The sequence below is a fragment of the Amblyraja radiata genome, chromosome 11, assembly GCF_010909765.2.
Source record: "Amblyraja radiata isolate CabotCenter1 chromosome 11, sAmbRad1.1.pri, whole genome shotgun sequence".
Classification (NCBI taxonomy): domain Eukaryota; kingdom Metazoa; phylum Chordata; class Chondrichthyes; order Rajiformes; family Rajidae; genus Amblyraja; species Amblyraja radiata.
Genome location: NC_045966.1, coordinates 5,864,064 through 5,872,615, shown reverse-complemented (window position 1 = coordinate 5,872,615; position 8,552 = coordinate 5,864,064).

Here is an 8,552-nt window from a genome sequence, read left to right as displayed (position 1 = left end):
GTAAAATTCATAGTTGTGAAATACAGGTTCTATCCACTGATACCATGTTGACCAGCGATCACCCGTACACTAGCACCATCCTAGGGACAATTTACAATCTTCACCAAAGCCAATTAACCTACAAGCCCGTACGTGTTTGGAGTGTGGGAGGAAACCGGAACACCAGGAGAAAACCCACGCAGGTCACGGAGAGAATGTACAAACTCCGTACAGACAGCACCCGTAGTCAGGATCGAACCCGGGTCTCTGGCGCTGCTGAGGCAGCAACTCTACCGCTGTGCTACTGTGCAGCCCCTAAAAATTCATAGTGCAATCTGAAATAGTGCAAAAAATTAAAAATGCACTGACATTTTTTTTTTAATGAAATGGGTGGTGCAGCGGTAGAGTTGCTGCCTTACAGGGCCAGGGACCAAGGAGTGTGGGAGGAAACCGGAGCGCCTGTAGGAAACCCACGCGGTCACACGAAGAACGTGCAAACACTGTACAAACGGCAGCCGTAGTCAGGATCGAACCTGGGTAGCATTTATTTCAAGAGGGCTTGTGTACAACAACAGGGATGTATTGCTGAGGCTCTATAAGGGGCTGGTCAGGCCGCATTTGGAATATTGTGAGCAATTTTGGGCACCGTATCTAACGAAGGATGTACTGGCTCTGGAGAGGGTCCAGAGGAGGTTTACAAGAATGATCCCAGGAATGACTGGGTTAATCTATGATGAACGTTTGATGACACTGGGCCTGTACTCGCTGGAGTTTAGAAGAATGAGGGAGGACCTCACTAGAAACGTACCGAAGGCTTGGATAGAGTGGATGTGGAGAGGATGTTTCCACTAGTGGGAGAGTCTAGGACCAGAGGTCAAAGCCTCAGAATTAAAGGACGTTCTTTTAGATAGGAGATGGGGAGGAATTTCTTTAGTCAGAGGGTGGTGAATTTGTGGAATTCGTTGCCACAGAAGGCTGTGGAGGCCATGTCAATGGGTATTTTTAAGGCAGAGATAGATAGATTCTTGATTAGTGCGGGTTCCAGGGGTTATGGGGAGAAGGCAGGAGAATGGGGTTAGGAGTGGGAGATCGATCGGCCATGATGGAATGGTGGAGTAGACTTGATGGGCCGAATGGCCTAATTCTCCTCCTATCACTTATGATCTTAAACTAAATTATACACTGCAGGTTCAAGTAGCCAAGAGCTGAGCAATTGCCACACCAGACTAGGAACAATTCTCCACCACTGAAATTAAATCAACTAGCCGGAAATTACTTGGTTTAATTCAGTTTTCCCTGTTTATTCAACAACACAATGCCAGCAGTCCTTCAATATTCTGGTGCTAATCCCTGTGGACAGAGCAGACTGAAAAACCATAGTCAGAACCTCCGCAATTTCCTCCCTTGCTTCCTTCAATAGCCCAGGATATATTTCACTGGAGCCGGGGTGATATATACGTGTTCAAAGATGATAAAACTCTCAACGCCCTCTCTTGTTCAGTTTATCCCGTCCAATATTTCACACTCGCTTGTCTCAACTACAACGCATGTCCATTAATCCAACCTCTTGTGAAGACAGCAGCCAAATATATCTTGCGAACATCATCCATCATTACCTAAGCATTACCTATTTTACCAGGCTCCACTTTTTCCTTAACAAATTACCCAGCTGGGACGAGTCTTCGATTATCAGTCCATAAGTGATAGGAGCAGAATTAGGCCATTCGGCCCATCAAGCCTACCCCACCATTCAATCATGGCTGATCTATCTTTCCCTCTCAACCCCATTCTCCTGCCTTTATGAGCGGCAATAATTGGACTGGTCGATACGCAAAAATTATACCTCACTATCACTTTGTACCAGTGACAATAATGCCCCCTGTCCCACTTAGGAAACCTGAATGGAAACCTCTGTAGACTTTGCGCCCCACCCAAGGTTTCCGTGCGGTTCCCGGAGGTTGCAGGTGGTTGCCGGAGGTTGCAGGTAGTGGAAGCAGGTGGGGAGACTGACAAAAACCTCCGGGAACCGCATGGAAACCTTGGGTGGGGCGCAAAGTCTCCAGAGGTTTCCGTTCAGGTTTCCCAAGTGGGACAGGGGCATAAAAGGAACCATTGACCTGGATGGAGTGGATGTGGAGAGGTTGTTTCCACTAGTGGGAGAGTCTAGGACCAGAGGGCACAACCTCAGAATAAAAGGATGGACCTTGAGAAAGGAGATAAGGAGGAATTTCTTTAGTGAGAGGGTGGTGAATCTGTGGAACTCATTGCCACAGACAGCTGTGGAGGACAAGTCAATGGATATTTTAAAGGCGGAAATTGACAGATTCCTGCTTAAGGGGTTATGCAGCAACTGTGTCTCCCTCGCCCCTGTGTTAGTTAGTAATATCACAACAATTAAGTTTAATTTTAGCTTTCAGAAAGATGACGTCCAGAATCTCCTGAAACATTAAAACTCACAAATAACATGAACATTAAAAAACACTTTAGCTTTGTCACTTTTTTGGAAATGGCACTAAGTCTCATCCTGATCGTCAAAAGATAACACTTAAATATATTACAACTCTCAGGGAATAGTATAACCTACTTGGGCAAGCACTAAATTGAGAACTTCTGCTCGAATCAATAGACAATAGACAATAGGTGCAGGAGTAGGCCATTCGGCCCTTCGAGCCAGCACCGCCATTCAATGTGATCATGGCTGATCATCCCCAATCAGTACCCCGTTCCTGCCTTCTCCCCATATCCACTGACTCCGCTATCTTTAAGAGCCCTATCTAGCTCTCTCTCGAAAGTATCCTGGGAACCGGTCTCCACCGCCCTCTGAGGCAGGGAATTCCACGGACTCACAACTCTCTGTGTGAAAAATCTGCATGGCTTAATTTGGAATTGTCATTTATAAGGAACAGCACAGCCCAGGAACAGGCCCTTCGGCCCACAATGTCCATGCCCAACAAGATACCAAGTTGAACTAACCTCCTCTGTCTGTGTGTGGCCCATAATCCCTTCGTCTCCTGCAAGCCCGTTAGTCTATCTTAGCTTTGTTTTTATTTTTAAATAATGCATTGAAACAGGCCCTTCGGCCCACCGAGTCCACGCCGATCATCGTTCACCCCTTCACACGGGTTCCATGTTATCCAACTTTCTCATCCATTCCCTACACATGAGGAGCAGGCCGTGACGAAAGTGAATGCCATGTTGTCCTTCATAACAAGAGGAGTTGAGAATAAGAGCAAAGAGGTCCTTCTGCAGTTGTACAGGGCCCGAGTGAGACCACAACTGGAGTATTGTGTGCAGGTTTGGTCTCCAAATTTGAGGAAGGACATTCTTGCTATTGAGGGAGTGCAGCGTAGGTTCACGAGGTTAATTCCAGGGATGGTGGGACTGTCATATGCTGAGAGAATGGAGCAGCTGGGCTTGTATACTGTGAAATTTAGAAGGATGAGAGGATATCTTATTGAAACATATAAGATTATTAAGGGGTTGGACACGCTAGAGGCAGGAAACATGGTCCGGATGTTGGGGGAGTCCAGAACCAGGGGCCACAGTTTAAGAATAAGGGGTAGGCCATTTAGAACGGAGATGAGGAAAAACTTTTTCACACAGAGGGTTCTTAATCTGTGGAATTCTCTGCCTCAGAAGGCAGTGGAGGCCAATTCCCTGGATGCTTTCAAGAGAGAGTTGGATAGAGCTCTTAAAGATAGCGGAGTCAGGGGATATGTGTAAAAGGCAGGAACGGGGTACTGATTGTAGATGATCAGCCATGATCACAATGAATGGAGGTGCTGGCTCGTAGGGCCGAATGGCCGACTCCTGCACCTATTGTCTATTGTCTAAAGGGGCCAATGACTACAAATCAACATACCATTGGGATATGGGAGGAAACCCATGCAGTCACAGGGAGAACGTGCAAACTCCACGCACACGGTCCCGAGGTCAAGATCAAACCCAGGTCTCTGGCGCTGTAAAGGGGCTGTCCCACTTGGGCGACCTAATTGGCGAGTTTAGAAGAGTTTGAAAAAATGACATGTTGAAGACCTCCTTTGACTATGTAGAAGACCTCCTTCCACCTCTTTCGACTATGTTGAAGATCAGCTACGACTAGCTACAACTAACTTCGGGAAAATTGGACACCGAATAGTGGAGAGTGAAGATGACCTCCTTCGACCTCCCTTCGACTATGATGAAACCTATCTACGACTACCTTCGACTACCCTCGATTACCTACGACTAACATGCCGACCTACTACGACCTACTACGACTAAACCTACGAGTGAAAAAAGTGTCGATTTTTTCCATGGCGACTTTTCTTTGCTCGCGGGCATTTTTTAACTGAAAAACACGCCGCGACCTAGCTGAGGCCTCGAGTACGCGGAGACCACTCTCGAGCATGAAGGAGAGTTACGAAGACCTCCTACGACCTCGTGTCGACCATGCTGCGAGTACGAGTCGAGGGCAAACTCGCCAGGACTCGCGGATTAGGTCGCCCAAGTGCGACAGGCCCTTAAGGCAGCTGCTCCACCAGCTATGCCATTTGAATAAAACATTGATGGATTATTTTTTCTATGAGTCAAGTATTAAGGCACTGATCATTGCAGCATGAAGCACTGTATCACTTTTCTGAATCTCATTTTATGGCTCATTGTGGTATTTTTCCACAAATTATTCTAAGTATGAAGCTTGAACTGGTTTTCAGAACAAGACTGCCATCTAGGGATATTTTTGGAAAATATTTTCAATTTTATCTACAAGTTTTAAATATTACTCTTTGCATTTATAATATTCATGCACAATTAACTTTTTGGTTTAGTTTAGAGATACAGCTCGGAAACACGTCCTCCGGCCCACTGAGTCTGCGCTGACCAGCGATCCCCACACACTAGCCATAATCCTGCTCGCTAGGGGTCTGAGGAAGGGTCTCGACCTGAAATGTCGCCCATTCCTTCTCTCCAGGTATGCTGCCTGTCCCGCTGAGTTACTCCAGCCTTTAGTGTCTATCAAGGGACAAGAGAAAAGTTATGGGGCTGTCCCACTGTACAAGGTAATTCAAGACTTACAAAATTCTTAAGGGGTTGGACAGGCTAGATGCAGGAAGATTGTTCCCGATGTTGGGGAAGTCCAGGACAAGGGGTCACGGTTTAAGGATAAAGGGGAAATCCTTTAGGACCGAGATGAGAAAAACATTTTTCACACAGAGAGTGGTGAATCTCTGGAACTCCCTGCCACAGAAGGTAGTTGAGGCCAGTTCATTGGCTATATTTAAGAGGGAGTTAGATGTGGCCCTTGTGGCTAAAGGGATCAGGGAGTATGGAGAGAAGGCAGGTACAGGATACTGAGTTGGATGATCAGCCATGATCATATTGAATGGCGGTGCCGGCTCGAAGGGCCGAATGGCCTACTCCTGCACCTATTTTCTATGTTTCTATACTTGGTTCAAATGGCAATTAAGGGGATTGGGGTTTTGAGTTTAGTGGTTTTGCAACATCAACACTAACCACACGGAATGCTTTAATCTCTCACGTCTTGTTCACTAAACACATGATATACAGAAGATATCACAAATGTGGTCGTGTTGCAAGATGGCCTTTAGTTTAGTTTAGAGATACAGCGCGGAAACAGGCCCTTCGGCCCACCGGGTCCGCGCCGACCAGCGTTCCCCGCGCACTAACACCATCCTATATATGACATCTGTCATATGCTGAGAGAATGGAGCAGCTGGGCTTGTACACTCTGGAGTTTAGAAGGACGAGAGGGGATCTCATTGAAGCATATAAGATTGTTAAGGGCTTGGACACGCTAGAGGCAGGAAACATGTTCCCGATGTTGGGGGAGTCCAGAACCAGGGGCCACAGTTTAAGAATAAGGAGTAAGCCATTTAGAACAGAGACGAGGAAACACTTTTTCTCACAGAGTGGTGAGTCTGTGGAATTCTCTGCCTCAGAGGGCAGTGGAGGCCGGTTCTCTGGATGCTTTCAAGAGAGAGCTAGATAGGGCTCTTAAAAATAGCGAAGTCAGGGGATATGGGGAGAAGGCAGGAATAGGGTACTGATTGGGGATGATCAGCCATGATCACGTTGAATGGCGATGCTGGCTCGAAGGGCCAAATGCACCTATTGTCTATTGTCTATTATCCTACACACAAGCCTGGATCGAAAGCCTGGATCGCCTCAACGCAGAGGGAGAACAAGCAAGGAAGAGATAAGACTTTAAGACTTTTTGCCTTCCATCACAGTGAGGAGGTGCCTGGTAGACTCAAAGTGGTGGATGTTAAACTGTGTTCATTGTGTGTTCTGCTACTTTATTTTCTTTCATGACTGCAAGGTACCCAATTTCGTTCAAAAAATGTATTGAATAACAATAAACTCAACTCAACTCAACAATAGGGACAATTTATACTTATACCAAAGCCAATTAATCTACAAACCTGTACGTCTTTGGAGTGTGGGAGGAAACCGAAGATCTCGGAGAAAACCCACGCAGGTCACGGGGAGAAACGTGCAAACTCCGTACAGACAGCACCCGCAGTCGGGAATTAGAAATTGATACCTGCTGACAGATGGCAGTGACTGTATCACAAGAACATGGGCGGTGCGACTTACCTGTTGCAGCGGCCCCTACAGCCTGTCTGTCTTTTTTTTATTTTTTGTCTAGTTAAATGTAGTGTTGGTGTTTTTTAATACTGGTTTTAAATGTGTATATGTGGGGGGATGGGGGGCAGGGGGAAACTGTTTAAAATCTCTTCCCTGTCCGGGAGACCCGACCTTTTCACTGTCGGGTCTCCGTTGTCGTTGGGGCCTAGCGCCGTGGAGCGGCCTCCAGCCTGAACGACCCGGGGGCTCGGGAGACTGCGGAGCTGCGGACTACTCACCATCGTGGGGCTGGCCGGCCTCGGAGCGTGGGGAGCGGTGGTGACTCGCTGCTGCGACTCGACTCCTGGGGCTCGGAGGCTCCAACAACGCAGCCGCAGGTCCGGTGGACTGGGACATCGGGAGCTCGCGGGTCCGGGTGGAGAGAGAGAGACCGCTTCCCGGAGCTCCCGCAACGCGACTTCTCCAGCCCGTGTCGCGGAGTTGGAACGACCTGGAGCGGGGCCGAACATCGCCCGGCACGGCTTCATGGCCGTGGGATATTCCAGCGCCCGCCGGGGGCTCCAACTTTGAGACTTTTAGACCAGGAGCGGGGCCGTAAATCGCACGGCACGGCCTAAAATGGCCGTGGGACTTATCATCGCCCGCCTGGGGCTTGGACATCGGGAGAGACATGGAGAACAGGGGAGAGAAAAGACTTTGCCTTCCATCACAGTGGGTCCACTGTGATGGATGTTTGTGTGAATTGAATTGTGTGTACGTCTAGGAATTGTCTTTGTTTGTATGGCTGTGGAAAAGGAGTTTCGTTTGAGCCTCACTGAGGTTCAAATGACAATAAATGGTATTGTAAATTGTAGTTTAGTTTAGAGATGCTGCTTGGAAGCAGTCCCTTCGGCCCACCAAGTCCACGCTGACCAGCGATCCCCTGGACACTAGTTCTATCCTACACACACACACACTAGGGTCAATTTCACAGAAGCCAATTAACCTACAAACCCGCACATCTTTGGAATGTGGGAGGAAACCGGAGCACCCGGAGTAAGCCCACGTGGTCACGGGGAGAACGTGCAGACTGTGTAGAGACTGCACCCGTAGTTAAGATCAAACCCGGGTATCTTTTCTGGAAAGGTATGGTTTTTTAATTAGATTTTTAAACAAATGTACAAGTTATAAGGGAAGGTAGAAAGCTCAAACAATTTAGAAAACACTTAAAACAAAATTATCAAATTAAAATATTACCATTTTAATCTATAATATATTCAACCTCCTGCGGTGACCAGCGTTGACAGAAGGCCTCCACAGTCCCCGTGGACACCGCGTGTTCCCTCTCCAGGGACACGCGGGCACGGACGTAACCCCGGAAAAGGGGCGGGCAGCCGACCTCTGTGCCACCTTGAAGTAGGTTCATTGTAATGTGAAGGAGACAATGGCACTAAGCAACAGTGTGTGGAGTTTGCCACCATGACTCCAGTGCAAGGTCATTTTGCAATAAAGAAATCTGATTTTTCATTTTTGTTTTCTTTAATAAAAAGCTGTAATTGGAATGGCTTTGTCCTGTTTAGTAAACAGATTCCCACATTTAAATTGCAGAAACTTTTCAAAATTTTACAACTGGTTCAACACAAAACATTTCAAAATTCTGATCCTGCATCTTGAAACTTCAATCTGTCGTCTCATAAGTTTAAACGTTGACGGGTCGGATCACAATTGTCAACATTTTGTCCTTTCTTGAAAAACATATCGGTCGGGGTCACCAACGTTCCAATGGACAGGTCCCAGATCTCGATCCGTAAACAGACCTAGATACATTCCCTTATTAAGGAGGAGAATATCAAGGCATGGTCGTGATGCTGAGGGTTAATAAGTTGCTGGTCAGGCCACATTTGGAACCGTCTGAGCTGTTTTCAGCCCCACATCCGAGGAAGGATGTTCTGGAATCGGAGAGGGTCCAGAGGAGGTTTACGAGAAATATCTCGGGAGATGATTGG